Genomic DNA, 15,962 nt, shown 5'->3' with positions numbered 1-15,962 from the left:
GTTAGATTTTTTCAACATTTTCTTATGGAAACTAAATGCCAAATCTTCAATGTAGTTTAATTTTTACTAGCTTCTATATAACAAATTTAATGTTTGGGGTGTCATATTGCGGAAAACTCTATGGTTCCGATACCATTTTCATATCTTTTGAATGTCTTAATCTATGGAATAAATTCAAGACAAACATTTTCATTATTTCTTCAATTTATTAATATACAAATAGTTACCATAATCAGTTAACTTGCCAATTTCGGAAAAAGACTTCACTTTTTTTTGCATATTTCAAATTATTTATATGCAGTGCACCTATATATTTACATCATATTGCCGAATTGTAAGCTTTAAATGAGAAATTTTTAAAAACTTTTTTAAAAAATGTTAAATTTTGTAGAAAAAACTACTATCACTTAAGTTCACCAAGTTTCTACTATCTCATAAATTTCTCAATAATTCTCTACACTCTCATTGCTTTCAGTAAATTCAACTACTAATTTAGCTAATATCTAATTGAAAATTTCACTCCTAATTTAGCATAATATTGAATACTTTCGCGATTACCTCCTTAAGTGACCCAATATAGGACCAAAACTGCTGATGATTCAAAATTTCGTAAGATCTGGAATAAAGGCTCATTGTACACTGGTTTTAAAATTTTACTGTAGCAGCAAAATTCTGTAATTGTTTAATTCTTTAACAAAATGTTAGTTTCTTATATACTTACCTACCTATGTACGTTATATCCTTCAATTATATGCTACTGTTGTTATACAAGTAAAGTTACATCATTAATACCAATATTTGTATTTGTTTAAAATCTTGTGATTTTTTATACTTTTCTTTTCGGTCGAACAAATGAAATGAGTATTGTATGAAATTCAATACGATAGTTATTCGATATAAGACATACAAGTCACAAATATACAAAACTCTTCTCATGCTTATACATAGTACTCTTATTCTTGTATTTCCATGTTTTTTATTTGGAAACAAAGTGCACATCAAATGGACCGTGAATGTTACCATTTGATGGATGCAACAAGAAATTTAAACTGAAATTTTAGATTTACCAAATGTTAGTAAATTTTTATTTTTTTTTTTTTGTTTTTGGATTCGAAGGAAAAAAAGGGAAGGTTTATTGACCTTTTATAGTATAGTTTTTAATATTAATTAATGAGTAGAGGAGTAGAAGAAAACCAACAATTAAAAGTGAAATTAAAAGAAAAAAAATTATTTGATTACGAAAGTGAATTGTAAATTTTACACGCCTCATCATCTTCATCTCTTCTCATTTCATTTTCAATAAACAACAAAAAAAAAAAATTGAACTTTGGATAAAAACAAAGAAAGGACAAATAAAATTTCTTCTTAAAAATATTCTTAAACGCTAAAGAGAATTTTAGATTTTAAGACCCTTTATAAAAAGGGTCTTATTTGGTGTTATTTAAAACTTGTAAATAATTTTCTTTTAAGTGCGGATTTACGGTCTTTTTATGTGATTTTTATTACAATTGCAGCGAGTTTTAAATTACAAGTTCTGGTCATTTTATATGGACTTGATTTTAATTGATTTGGTCTTTTTTTTATTCGAATTCTAACCATAATCGCATTATTTTTAAGCATTTAAAACTTTTCAATGAACTTCATATTAAAATATAATAAAAAAATTTCGAAAATTAATTAAATTAATTTTGAATTCGAGAATAAATTAATTCGAATATTTTCAGTACGATTGAAAAATCTCCTGGCTATGTACGTAACTATAGCTAAAAAATATCAAACGAATGCTATGATTATTCTGGGGGCTTACTAAAAGTGTATGATCGTTGAACTGTGATTCGTCATAATACGCATATTTGTATGAAATAAATTTGAGACTGTATAAACAAAGCTGTTATACCTAAAAATCAAATGTTTCAAACTTTAATGGTAATTAGACTAGAATGATGATAGAAAAATTATGCAAAATTATTTAAAGAATTAGATTAATCGGCTGCATTGCATACAACAAGGGCAATATTATCGCATAGCGATTGAGCAAAATTCTTCATTACGATATTTAAAAGTAATTCAGTCCTCTTTGGCAGAAAAATGGAAAATGATAATTTTTCATCAGCATGTTTTATATATGTATACTGGATATTTCGGGACTTCTCAGTTTCGTCGAACAAATTTGCATTAAAAATTTATTTTTAAGTAAACCCTATTCTAAATTTTTGACCTCATCATTAATAAAATATTTTACTTCTATGAATTTCGATAATTTGATCCTGTTTGAAGAACAGGATCAAATGAACTTGAAGAACGTTAATTTCTGCCACTCTAATATATTATAGACCTTACATTCTAACGACATCCATTCTCTTGCCTAATCGTAACAAATTTTCTCAATTAATTAAAATAGTCGAAATTAATTAAACCGAAAATAATAAAATTATATTAATTTTATTTTCGAATGCACTTAAATTTCGATTTCATATAAACAAACAATTAAATAATTCATCATACTTTCAACATTCTTTCAGAACATTCAACTACATTTGAAATTAGTCTTGCGGGTTAAAAAATAGTACCCAAATATTTATAGGGTGAATGGCATATATATGTCATGGGGTAAGTATACAATATAATATTTAGTAAATATGGTTATATTTTATGAGTATAAAAAATCGAAAAATTGATTTCGTGCATTCCTTTCAAGCATGTAAGTCATATTATGTTTATACTGACATTAAAGAGATTCATAATAATTTACAACTATATGGTAAAAATATCATAAAATATCGCTACTATAGGTTATAAAGTTACAAAATATGTTAATTTTCATATTACCTTACAGGTATTCTCTATATGGATATAAAAAATATGCTTAAATATAGGGAATTGTATAAAAGTTAAATATGAAAATTTACATATTGTGAAACAGATTGAAAATTTATTGAAATCTATATATGGATAAAAGAATAAGAATAAAATGCTTCATTTGAAAATATTGCATAAAATTTTCTAACTTTTGGCGAAAAAAAATATTCCTTTAATTTCTTTTTGATTAATTTCCCGGTTATATTTTGGGAATCAGAATATTTTTTTGTATGACAATCTTAATCATTGAAAAATATGCTCGAAAGTCGAAATCATAGCTCTTAAATTCTGTTAATAAAGTTTAAATTGTATTTAAAAAAGGAAACGAAAAATTTTTGCAACGTTCTTCCATTTTACAAGCAAACATTGACTATTGCAGCAAAATTTGATTACCTTTTACGGAATTCATGTTGTTTATTATAAACTCAACACTTTGCACTAAATATTTAAGGTTACACGTACAATTTTCTTTTCCCCATTAAGCTCAATTACTTGTAACTGTTTGATTAGCTTTGTTAATTAATATAATATTAATTATATTATAATATAATAACATATTATAATATAATAATATGTGGAAGAGAGAGCGTGGCTTGAGGGCTTTCTTTTATGTGACCTGAGGGACCTGACCGGAGGTTTGCCAAGGAGGTTGGGTGGTTCGGATAATAGGAGTGGAGAAATGGATTGCACGGAGGTTGTGGGGTGTTGTTTTTGGGGGTTGCTGATGGACCTTTCTGTTGGCCTAGTGCACGGCCCCTAGAGTGGGGCCACGCTCTTTTACAACTAGTTCCAACTCAACTCAAAATATATTTTAACTAAAATAATGCTAAAGCAACATTCGAGAAAAGTACTCAACGTTGTTAATTTTGTTCTTTAGCTTCGTATATTTATTTGTATAATGTACTCAAACACGCAATATTTCATGCTTAAATAACGATTTTCTATATTGACATACTTGCAATATTTATACTTAGACTTAGTGAAATTTCAATAAGAGAAAATTAATTCAATATTATTTTGCTTCTATTCGAAAACAGTTAGTAATATCAAATTCAAATCCCGGAAGTAATAAAAGAAAACTTTTCTTAATATTACATGAGTTCTTTTCAAAACTTTGAGTATAGGAAATAGTTTTATATGATTACGGGCACCTACTTATTTATACGGTAAAAATAAATCAATATTATTTTCTGATTGAATTATTTCAAGAATTTATCATTTTAAGTAATAAAGTACGTATATGTTATTTTTTAATAGTGTATGTATAGTTCTATTTGCAGAAGGTTGACTTAAATTGTTTCTCTTTAATATTATTTATTGTTGTATTATTATATAAAAAGGAATTCAATTAATTTATTACATGCGCTTTTTCTTTACAGTTTATTAATAAAATATCCTTCAATTTTAACAGCATAGGAAATTTATGGAATCAGCTTAATCATATACAGATAGTCTGTTGAATTGGGAATGCATAAGAATATTGGAATTATTAATGGAATGATTGGCAATTTATAATAATATGAACCATTTTGACTTGTTTAGATAGTCAAAAGTACTGGGTTAAAGCTAAGATCTCATTTCTTTGTTGAGTTTAACTCAAAATATTTTTAATCGTTTACTAATTCTAATGGGTTTTGTACAAAATAATTTGATGTTTTCCGATGTCAGTAGTGATGTAAACATTTAAAAAATTTGTGGATTGACGAGCAAATAATATGAGTTGGTATTGGCATAACTACACCCATGTATTTGAGCCCATAAGTAGCCCATAAAAGAAGGTTACTAATTTGATAGATGAACACAGAAGAAAATAATTTCAGATTTCATATTATACAAAACATTCTCTTGTATAGCTTTGTAGTAAATCTAAATTTGATTGAGAATTTTAAAAGAGAAAATAACAAAATATTATACAGAAGTTTGCAGATTTTAATCAATGTTCCGATTAGAATAAATAACGAAGCCTTGTGAGTGAAGCAATTCAGGTCAGACATTGATTTGTGTATTTTTTGTATTGCTCGCTCCATTGAGATCCTTGAGAAAATTATTCGTGTTAAAGTAATTTAAAATTTTTTAATCAGTAATTTAATATAAAAAACATTGTGTTCATCTTTATTTTACTATAATGGAATTTTACTATAATTTTCTTTGACCTTTCTCCTATAGTCCACATAGTCAATAATAAATATAATTTCATATGTATATGTTTTTTTAATGCATGAATTCTCGTATGTCAATTTAAATTAGTTATACAAATTATAACCATAAAATATTTTCTAAATTCTTAGGAATTCAGCATTCATTACTACTAAATATCAAAGGAAAATTTTGGAATTTTTTTTTCAATCTCCATTGAAAATCACTTTAAAATAACTTAATAGATTTAATTTTTAAACACAACAATATTAAGCTCAAACCGTAGAGGTACCTATAAATTTTTGATTACGTTTTTTTTTTGTAATCGCACGCATCCATATAAAAATTCTTTTAATTTTTAATTCTTTTTTCAATTTAAAATATTATTTCAATTTTTCTCATACAACTGTAATGTAATCAATCTTCAATTTTTTTACTATAATATAATGACGTCAAAATACAATGGTACGATAATTCGAATTTTATTTTATAAGAATTATAAGAAGAAAATTGAAAATTTTTTCACCTAGTGATTCATCATTTCATTACAAATACAATTACTTATAAGGTATACATAAGAGGTATTACAAAATCAAATTCATCCATCCATGTCCATTATCAAACATTGTATAAGAATAAAATTATTATTTTCATTTGAAATCGAAACCACAAAACAATTTCGAATTAATTTTTATATACATATATAAGAATTATTGCGTTTACATGAAATGTTCTATAGAATTAGAAGAAAGGACATTTAAAAAGATGATTTCTTTAAAAATATGGGAAATTTATTAAAAATTATGTGATAAGCCGAAAAATTATGAAAAATATTTTGAATTGTAAGTTGTACTCATACTACTGTTTCATGATTGAGGAGTTTCCGGGAGTTATGGTTGATCTTTCTAAAATTTACTTTATATAAGCAATAATCATTTATATTACATTTGAATAACATCTTCTATAAAGTTGAATTAAAGGTCCTCATTCTTAATTTTTTTTTATTATTTGTTAACTAAATTTCTTCTTCGAATATCATTATTGTTCGATTAAATTTGAAAAAAGTTATCGAACCGTTTGATTATGATGAATATTCTTTCTATTTAAAATTCTTGAGAGTTTCTACAACATTCTCATTTATATTATAGCTAAGATGTGTGGAAATTGTCAAGCATAACTCATACATCAAACATTATTCATACATTTTGTTTGATTCCTTAAAAATTTAATGAAAGTTTGATGTATACAGTATACATATAATTTAAAACTATGGTTTTTACTTAATAAATATTAAAATTCGAATTTCAATTGTATTTTGTATAATTGAAATCTGATGAAATTTGGAACAAACATGTATGAATGCCTTCTTCATACGTAAAGCAGATCGAACAAATTTAAAAAAAAAAATCGTTTGGTACTAATTTTATGTCAGCAAATCAATGAAATTCCATACGGACAGACAAATTTTATATTTTTTAAATTTTATTCGTAATTTGAGTAGGGCCTAAAATGAATTATTTCCTTTTAAATATTTTCTTTAACATTTCGGAAAATAAACGCCTATTGATTCAAAAATAAAATTGTATGCACTAGCAAGAAACAAATAAAAAGCAAAAATTAATATTATTTCTCTCAAATCCATCTTCAATTATAAAGGAAGAGCAAAAAATAAAAAAAATTAAATGCAGTCGCAAGTCTACCTATCGCATGTAGTTAAATTATAAATAAACAGCAGGAATTTTAATTTATGATTGACACCCAAACAATCAGGAACCAACCACTAAAAATAACAATAAAAAAGTAACCTTAACTTCAAAATGAATTCGGGAATGCTGTTGGTATTAACCAAGAAATACAAAACGAAAAAAGAGTAAAAACTCACATGTAATCACACCTTTTTAAATTTTTCTCATTTTTTTTTTAACTTACTGACTCTCTTTTATAGTCTCGTTTCACTTTTATTTTATAATCCTTAAAAATTCAACAGTGTTTTATAAAAAATCATTTATTGTATTGGGTTACTTGTTCCGATACATTAACTTATGTTTATTTACATATGGTTGTGTATATGATTGTAAATGACGCTTTACATGCATTGTTTGTCAGTCTACAGTCTGTCCAGTCATCTATAAAAATCATCTATCTTATAAAAAATTTTTTTAAATATTCTAACTCTTATATTGTTGTTATTGTTGTATTTTTAAATCAGATTTTTTAATATTTATTTTTCTTATTTCTAAATTGTAGCAGACAAAATATGTGTTAGTTGATATGTAGAGCAGTTAAATATTTTGTATACAGTAAGTGACGGTTAATTGGAACAAGCGTTTAAGTGGATTGCACGAATAAATATTTCAATGCACTAAATTCTAAGTCTAAATTATTAGATTAGTTCGTCGAAATCCTTGATCTCTTGAGAGCTCAGCTACTCCTTTGATTCCCTGCTTACAAGTTATGACTGAAACTAAAAAATATATGCAAAATATTTTACAATTACATGAGACAGTTATTAGTTTCCGTCATTTTTGAAGGCGTAGAAACAACAAAATGTTCAATCAGCGCTGGAATTTAGAGTTCAAGAGTTCCTTAATGTGCATGCATATTATATTCAATTGCATTTAAGAGAATAAAATTATTATACACAAAATTTATTAGATTTCTTGCAACTATAGACGCTGCACCATACGCCGTAGAGATGAAAAATTAAATTTTTGTAAAAACATTCTTCTTAATAGAATAACTGCCTCTTAAGGAATAAATTATATTGAATTATCCCTTCGCTTCTTTAAAATTCCTGAAATGTCATATTTTTAGAGCATTTCACATTTTAACCCTAATATTTTTTATTCCATGAAATGTGATCAGATGGCGGTTAATAATTATTGTATTAAATTAGATTTTTAAGCCGGTATTTTAAGCCGACTTTTTTTTAGATCAAATTAGTGAAATATTGAAATTTTTTCGGGAGAAATTCATTATTTCCCAAACAATTGACTTAACTGACAGCCTCTTTTCTGTATGAACTCATTCATTATAACAAAAAATTATTTTGAGACCGAACTCGTATAGACTTATGAAAAGGTCCTACTTGATCGAGTTTCATTTATCTGTATTGTACTGTATTTATGTTGAAAAAGATTCATACTTTAATGAGTTTACAAAGGTCATTCATTATTAAAGAAATAAATGAATTTTACAAAATATAACTTACATGTACTTTGAAAAAAAAAAAACCAAAAAAAGAGAAGAAGCAAAGGAACTTAAGCAATAAACCTTAGGTAAATCAGCAGGTCAATTGAATTTTTTTTTTCTTTTTTTTTCATCTGTTTTATCTCTTTTAGGCATACATAGTTAAAGAACTAAGGTATACAAATACCAGAGATAGCCAGATAGGGTTATATCACTATACCTTTAAACTAAAAGGTAAAAAAAAAGGTAACCATTCTATATTTAAAAGATTTTGGGATGACTTTTTGTTACATTTAATAAAATTTTGTTTTTTTTATTATTTTTATTCTTTGTATAACCTACCTAAGACAACCAGAACAAATTTGTTGTACTCTCTCTCTCTCGCTATTCAAATTATTACTGCTTTGCTATTATTATTGTTGCTGTTAGTCTAATGATAGTGATGCTCGTACTCTTTTCAATGGTGTGGTGTGGTGTGATGTATGTTATTGTTGTTACTGTTTTTATTACATTAGATTGTTGTTGTTGTTGTCTGTTGTCGAACCCTTGTCAAATTATAGTTTAATTTTTTTTTTTGTTGTTTGCTATCGTTATGTTTTTTAATATTCTTGATCATTTTTTCAAAAATTCCGAGCGGAACACCTTTTTTTTGCCCTTCTTATTTTATTATCTTGAATTTTTTTTTGTTTTTTCTTATTGCCTATTTTCTGTGTACATTAGGTACCTTCTTTTTTGGTACAGGTAAGTACGTGTACCTTTACCTTTTTTTTTGTTTTTTGATTTGAAAGGATGTTGTTTTTGTTGTGTTATGTTATGTAGTTTTATATGTTGCACTCATATAAATTTTGTAAGGAGGAGGATAATAAAATGTATTTTAAAAGGTTAAATATCATTATTTTGAAAGGCCACAAAAATAAAGCATTTTTTTTTCGTCTTCTTCTGTTTGTTCTTCTTCTTCACTCTACAAAGAGTAAAATTTTCTTTAACTTTAGTCATTCAATCGTTCGGCGCTCTTCTTCTTTCTTCTTCGTGGTTGTTGTCGGACCCAATGTAAATATTATTAAAGAAAAAAATAAATGGAACAAAAGACAATGACCAACAAATAATTATTGTTGTAAAAATTGTAAGAAAAAAAAAACAAGTAAGTGCGTTCATTTTTGATCCTTAAAATGATAATCATTTTTCAAAACATATTTAATTATGACAATTTATGGTACAATATAAATATAAATAAATAATAAAAATAAATAAAAAATGATAATGAAAAAAAAGGATGAGATCTTTAAAGATAAAATTAATTATAATAAAAGATGAAATGAGAACCAAAACAAATACAATGAGATTTAGATATTAAAAGAAAATCTCCGTATAAAACTGTTGAATGTACATTATACGTACTCATAGTTGTGTTGAACATCTTTTTGATCTTAGATCTTGGTCGGAAGATATAGAGAAAAAAATATTGTCAAGGTATCCTTTTATACATTTTGTTGTTATTTGGAACAGTTTAAATGATTAAATTAGAGCAAATTATTAAATTTGTAGAGAAAATTAATTGAATTCATAATTCTCCTATCAAGATTATTATATGACCGACTGGAACCTCATTTAAATTTATGTACACACAGAAATCCATCACTTTTAATAGATCAGCACAACATGTTGTCTTATTAAATTTTTTTTTATATTATAAAATTAAATATTCGCCGGTGCCGGTGCCGGTGTCTATTTTGAGTGATAAATGATTTGATGACTTAGTATATTTGTCATAAAATTGTTTAATGTGTTTTTATAACTAATAACAATAATATTTATATAAGTGAATTGATAATGAATTTCACACGATCAAAATAATATTCCATATAAAAATACTCTGATGTAGGTATACATGGAATTGAAGGGAGGGATTTTTTAGTTAGTTTTTTTTAAAATAATTACCTTACAATGTATTTGAATATCAGTGTCGCCAATGTCATTTTTGTTTGAAAATGTAAAAAGAAAAATATGTGCGTGGGAAATATCTTTAAGTTTTATGACTTTAATCACTAACATTTTTTTAAGTGATAAGAAAATTATTTGATTTGAGAAAGATTGTATAAAATGCTTGTTACATTTTTTTAATATTTAAAATTCAATAGCTAAGCGTTGATCCATATTACTGAAATGGAAATTTAATGAAAATTTTTAATTTTAAGACACAACGTTTCTGTAATTATTCTAATGCAATTTGCTGCGAATTCATAATTCAATATGGCAGTATATCCAACTCTTTCTCTTACAATTTACCAGTCTTAGTTCACAAATTTCAATTTTTTCCCTTCTCAAACCTTATTTTTTCCACATAACTTGACTTTAAGAAATTTTTCATTTATACTCATAAATCTAGCATTGCAAGCATTTTACTTAAATAAAATCTGCTTTTATTCATTTAACAAAACAAAAATATTGTATTTATTCAATTGCATTACTTAATTAATAATGATTAATTAAACAGGTACTTTCAAATTGCAATATATGTAATACTATATCGGTTTAAGGGCTACAAAATAAGTAATAGAACTTATTATTTTTCTGCAAGTGAAATACATAAAATTACGACGGAATTTCCCAAGATTTTTGCCCATTTTATCTTCAAAACTTCAAAATTCCCTAAAAATGGGAAATTTTTCACAATTTTGCAACACTGGTACTAGGTATAGAACTAATAATAACAGGCAACATAGGTATTAATATTGAAAACTTTGGTATTATGCAAAAAAATCGTTTCGTTTACTCTCCATATTTCCCTAAAAATGGGAAATTTCTTACAATTTTGCAATACTGGTACTAGGTATAGAACTAATCGTAATGGCCAACGTAGGTATAAATATTTAAAGCTGTGGTTATGATACAAGTAGATTCATTCGTTTACTATCTATATTATTTACAACTAGCATTTAACGTATGTATTAATATATATTCATTAAAATAACTCCCGAACAAGACCATTAATAGGTTTTTTTTAAACAATTACCCCAAATTTTATGGTAATCGGATTAATAGTGTAGTAATCCTTAAATGGTGCACAATAGTATTCAAAAAGAGCCTGAATGAAGTAAATTTTTTTGTAAGAGCTGCTTGTATATAATTCGAGTCCGACCATACTTTTTACAATTAACTGGTACTTTCAAACAAGACAAAATTAATCTATTGAAACAAAAATTGTAATAACACTACATTGCTTACAAAAATATTTATTAAAACTCATACTAAATAGAAAATTTCCAATTTATTTGAAATAAAAATAAAGGAACGAAATTTCAGTATAATCTTTAATTTTAATTTTTAGTTAAAATATTCTCGTTCCATATTTATTTTTCCTCTTTAATCTTCTATTTTTCTTTATTTTAAGATTTATTTTTCATAAAATTTTTGTGAACTTGTTAAACATCAAATATACCATCGTAACGCGTAACAACACATTAAAATAATAGTTTCCCTTTTGAATTAAATAAAATGTAATTTTTACAACCAACAAATTTACAAACATACATACTCCGTATAACATATACGTAGCTTTGAATAATATATAATTTTAATTGAATCTTATTGTCACCAAATTTCTAAATGGAGAACATTTTTATTAATATAAAAGCACGTACATCAAAAAAATTATATGTACACATTCACATACATTTATATACTTAACATACATACATAATGTATCAATCGCACATATCATTTTGGACTAATTTTCATCCCTCATATCACCAATTTATATTACCATTTTTTATTTTTTTGCTTTTATCCATGAAACGTACAAATGTAGTCCTGTACATGTTGATGATAATTGTCCATTTCGTTAGCCCAATTGGGATTGAATATTATTGTTCCTGTAATAATATAGTTACATATAAGTACAAGTAATATTTTTATTTCAAATTTATGTAATGTACATATGATACCTTTATTTTTCAATCAAAGTTACATATAAATGTACTTTCAATGTTTCTATTATAAAAGTTACAATGTATTTATTACCCTTCTCCCTTTTTTATAATATTGTCTTTCTGTATATACACACTGTATACAGGGTTGCTTTGTATATTTTTCGAATTATAAGTGAATACATGTTTTATTTAACATAGAGTGTGTGTGTTTCTCTTTGAATAGAATGAGTTGTCACACCTGGGAAGAAGATACTTATTGTTATAACAGCACCAAATAAATTTGGTAACTGAACTTCGAACTTAATACATGTCCAAAATTAGTACTGACACTGAAAGCGTAAACTAGAACATTTTTGGTCTTCATGCTTTTGGTGTTTGAGAGCAAAATGCTGCATATTTTTTTGAAAGAATTTTTTCTTTGAAAGCTTCTTCCCTCTAATTGAAAAGTCTGTATGCCGGTCCAGATTTCAGATTTTCAAGTATTTCATAAAGTTTCGCTTTTAAGATGTTTTTAAAAAATATGAAAGCGAATAATTGTAATAAAAACTAATTGTAAAAACATAACCAAAGCGGTGAACGGCAACGGCGGACGATTTCTGTTGTAATACTTGTATTAACAGCGGCACGGCAAAATCAGCTGTAGAGTATTGAAAAATATAATGTCAAAAAAACTGCCGGCGGTAAAATAGGAATTTAGGCAAATATATAACTGTAGCGTATGTAACCGCCACCGATTAAGTTCGCGACAGCAATTTTGCTTGATTCTGGGCAGTCCCATTTAAATATGTATATTCTATATAAATTCTGGCAATTCGCTGCGGATAATTGCTCTGTTCTCAGCTTAAAGAACAATTTGAATTATACGCTAGAATTTAGCTAAATAATTATATTTAGCATTCAGAGAGTTGGAACAGAATGAAAACATTTACGATTCATTCTTACTTCCGGTCTCTATCACCGAATTTGATCGAATTACTTTTATAATTTAAAAATATTTTGTGAATTAAGATAGAGTATTATTATTGTGAAGGAAAAGGAATACATTCTCATTAGTTGGGTGCAGAGCTGAACTGATAGAGCTGAACAATTATGAACTAGACACTGCCTGTTCCTCTTGTCTGTCCCTCTAGCACTTCCCTTCCTTTTTAGGAAGACTTGTTCTTATAGTTTTAGCTAAATCACATTTTTTTTTCAATTTTTTTTGCATTATTCTGAATTATTTTCTTTTCTGTCTCATTTTTTTCTATTTATTTTCTTAGTTTTTATAATCACTTATTGCTTATTTTCATTCATTTCATTAACATTTTTCATTCATTTCCAATTTCTTTACACTTATGATATTCGAAAAATAATTGAAGATTTTATTAATGAATAGCATATAAGGAAAATATTGGATATCCCAGACACGTTCTTTTTTATACAGTGTTGACAATTTTTTTTGTTTTATTTTGTATTGTGAAAGAAAATAAAAGGGTCTGCATATTTACCAATGTATTATGGCTACTTTTACAGACCAAGAAAAACTCATAGAGAATATAAAAAAATTTCTTTATTTCAAATTAAATGAGTGTTTTTGTGTAAAAATATTTTTATAATTCTTTGTTTTTAAAAGGACTTTTCTATATTTAGATATTTTTAGTTATTCTTCAGTTTCTTATAATTACAATATACAAAAAATATTGATTACTCTTAAAGTAAAAGTGAAAAAAATATTCAACCTTTTATCAATATTATATTTGGAAATTAAAAAAAAGTTTCTCTTTGTTGGATTTATCAATTATCCTTGAAATATAAAAATTAAATTTATCAACGTAAAACTATATAAAAAATATGAAGAAAATAATTCTACATATATATAATAATGCTAGAAAGAAATATAAAAGTTTTACTGTAAAAGAGGATGGGCCGCTCCGCAAATGATCTCTGCAGGAGCTGCACCGACGAGGGAGAGGAGGAAATGTTGACCCACCTCCTTTGCTCATGTCCGATACTGGCGAACTCCAGGCAGATATTTCTTGGGCTATTTACTTTTTCGGCTATATTGCGGACTTAGGGGATATAAATGATAGCGATTTCGGCCGATTTGTGAGGAATTCCGACTAGTTCGAATGAGAAGCGGAAAAGGGGAAATCCGACGGTAGCACAACGGGTCTAGGTGGTCTATGCATACCCTTTCTGCGCATTCTTTATCCTTATCCTTTGCATTCTTTGAAATTTGCCCAAAATTCATGAAATTAAAACAATTGTTCTTAAAAAAAATCATGATAATGATCATGGAAACACCATAGTCTATGACAGAATCATGTCGGGCCCAGCTAAAGCGGCATCAATTTTTTTTTTTTAAAATTTCGTATTCATGCAATATTTAAATTGAGTCAACAAAAATACTAGTGACAAGGAAGAAACCCTCTTTCGATACCCTTGATACCGCCTTTTTCTTTTTAAAATAACTTAGAATTAAAAATTTTTTTTTATTATAAACTAAACTATACATTTCTTCAATTAATTTTGAAAAAATTCAAGCCCTACGAAATCTTCCTCTATTGTGGTAGTATTGCTTTTGAAATAAACATGAAAAGCAACAATCTACTGGTGGATGGAAGTGAATATAGTGTCCTTGAATGCAGAGTGATTACATACAATCATAGTCATTACGTTTCAAATTTCCAAATGTATGTATTTCAATATTTACTATACATAGCATTATGAATTCTCCTGGAAGCAATGAATATTTTTTCGTAAATGCTAAATTAGGATAATACAAAACTTATTAGAATAGATCATATGCAACTGCGATATTTCATTAAACTTTTCAAAATTTTCTAAAATTATCTCCAAAAATATTTTTATTAAATAATTTCATACAATATTTAATATTAAATATTAAATTTCATGTCAACAAAACACAAAATAAAATATTAAATTAGATAATTTTTTCAATTTAATTTCGGAAAATTATCCTTCAAGACATATTTTTTTTCTCATAAAATGTCCTTATTGAAATATCATTTTGTGTGTTTTAATATCAATTTTCACACTATTTTATAAATAATATGAATGACATGAAGCTTAAATATGTTTAAGAAGCAGAAATCTCTTAATAAAATAACGCCATTCCGTTCACGATTATTGTACATCGTGGAAAATTAAGAAATTTTTTTTTTTTTTTGGAAAAAATACTCCTGAGATCTCACAATATGTGTGCTGTGTGTACTTTTGTTATCCTTTGTGATTATATTTTTCTTGCATATTTTTTTGTTTTGGCTGATTTTGACCGTCTGACGCCCTTTCAGATCTTTTATTTTTCTTTTTAATTTTTCGTACTATTTATGTTTAGTTCTATTTTATCTAGTTATAATATCGAATGTCCTTGTTAAAATATTATATTATAAAAATAAATAAATTTCCTATATAAAATATACATTATATTGATATGTAAATATAATAATATATATTTATTTACTCATTGTAATTATAACATACAGAGTGTCCCGATAATAAATAAATGTTTATGTCAAGGAAAAATAATTGGAACAGTTTAAAGAAAAAGAGGAATCCAATAACGCCTGTGACTTGTTTTAGAATCAAAATTTCACACATTTTGGTTTATATAACAATACTGACGAGATTTTAAGAATTAATTTAATATTGGTCAATTAAAAGCTGAAATGTCTTAAGCCAAAAAAAACTACAGCTCTGTTGAAACTACAGTGGTTTTACGCCATTTGTGTGTGAAAATTTAATTGCATGTATTAAACCCTTAATGCAAAAATTGTTTCTGAAAATTTGTAATAAAATAAAATGACATTTCAGAATAGCAAAAAGACCACTTGAGCCTTTAAACCTTAA

This window comes from Condylostylus longicornis, unplaced genomic scaffold (genome assembly GCF_029603195.1).
Source record: "Condylostylus longicornis isolate FDR11 unplaced genomic scaffold, ASM2960319v2 ptg000049l, whole genome shotgun sequence".
NCBI lineage: Eukaryota > Metazoa > Arthropoda > Insecta > Diptera > Dolichopodidae > Condylostylus > Condylostylus longicornis.
Note: the sequence above shows the minus strand (reverse complement) of the source record.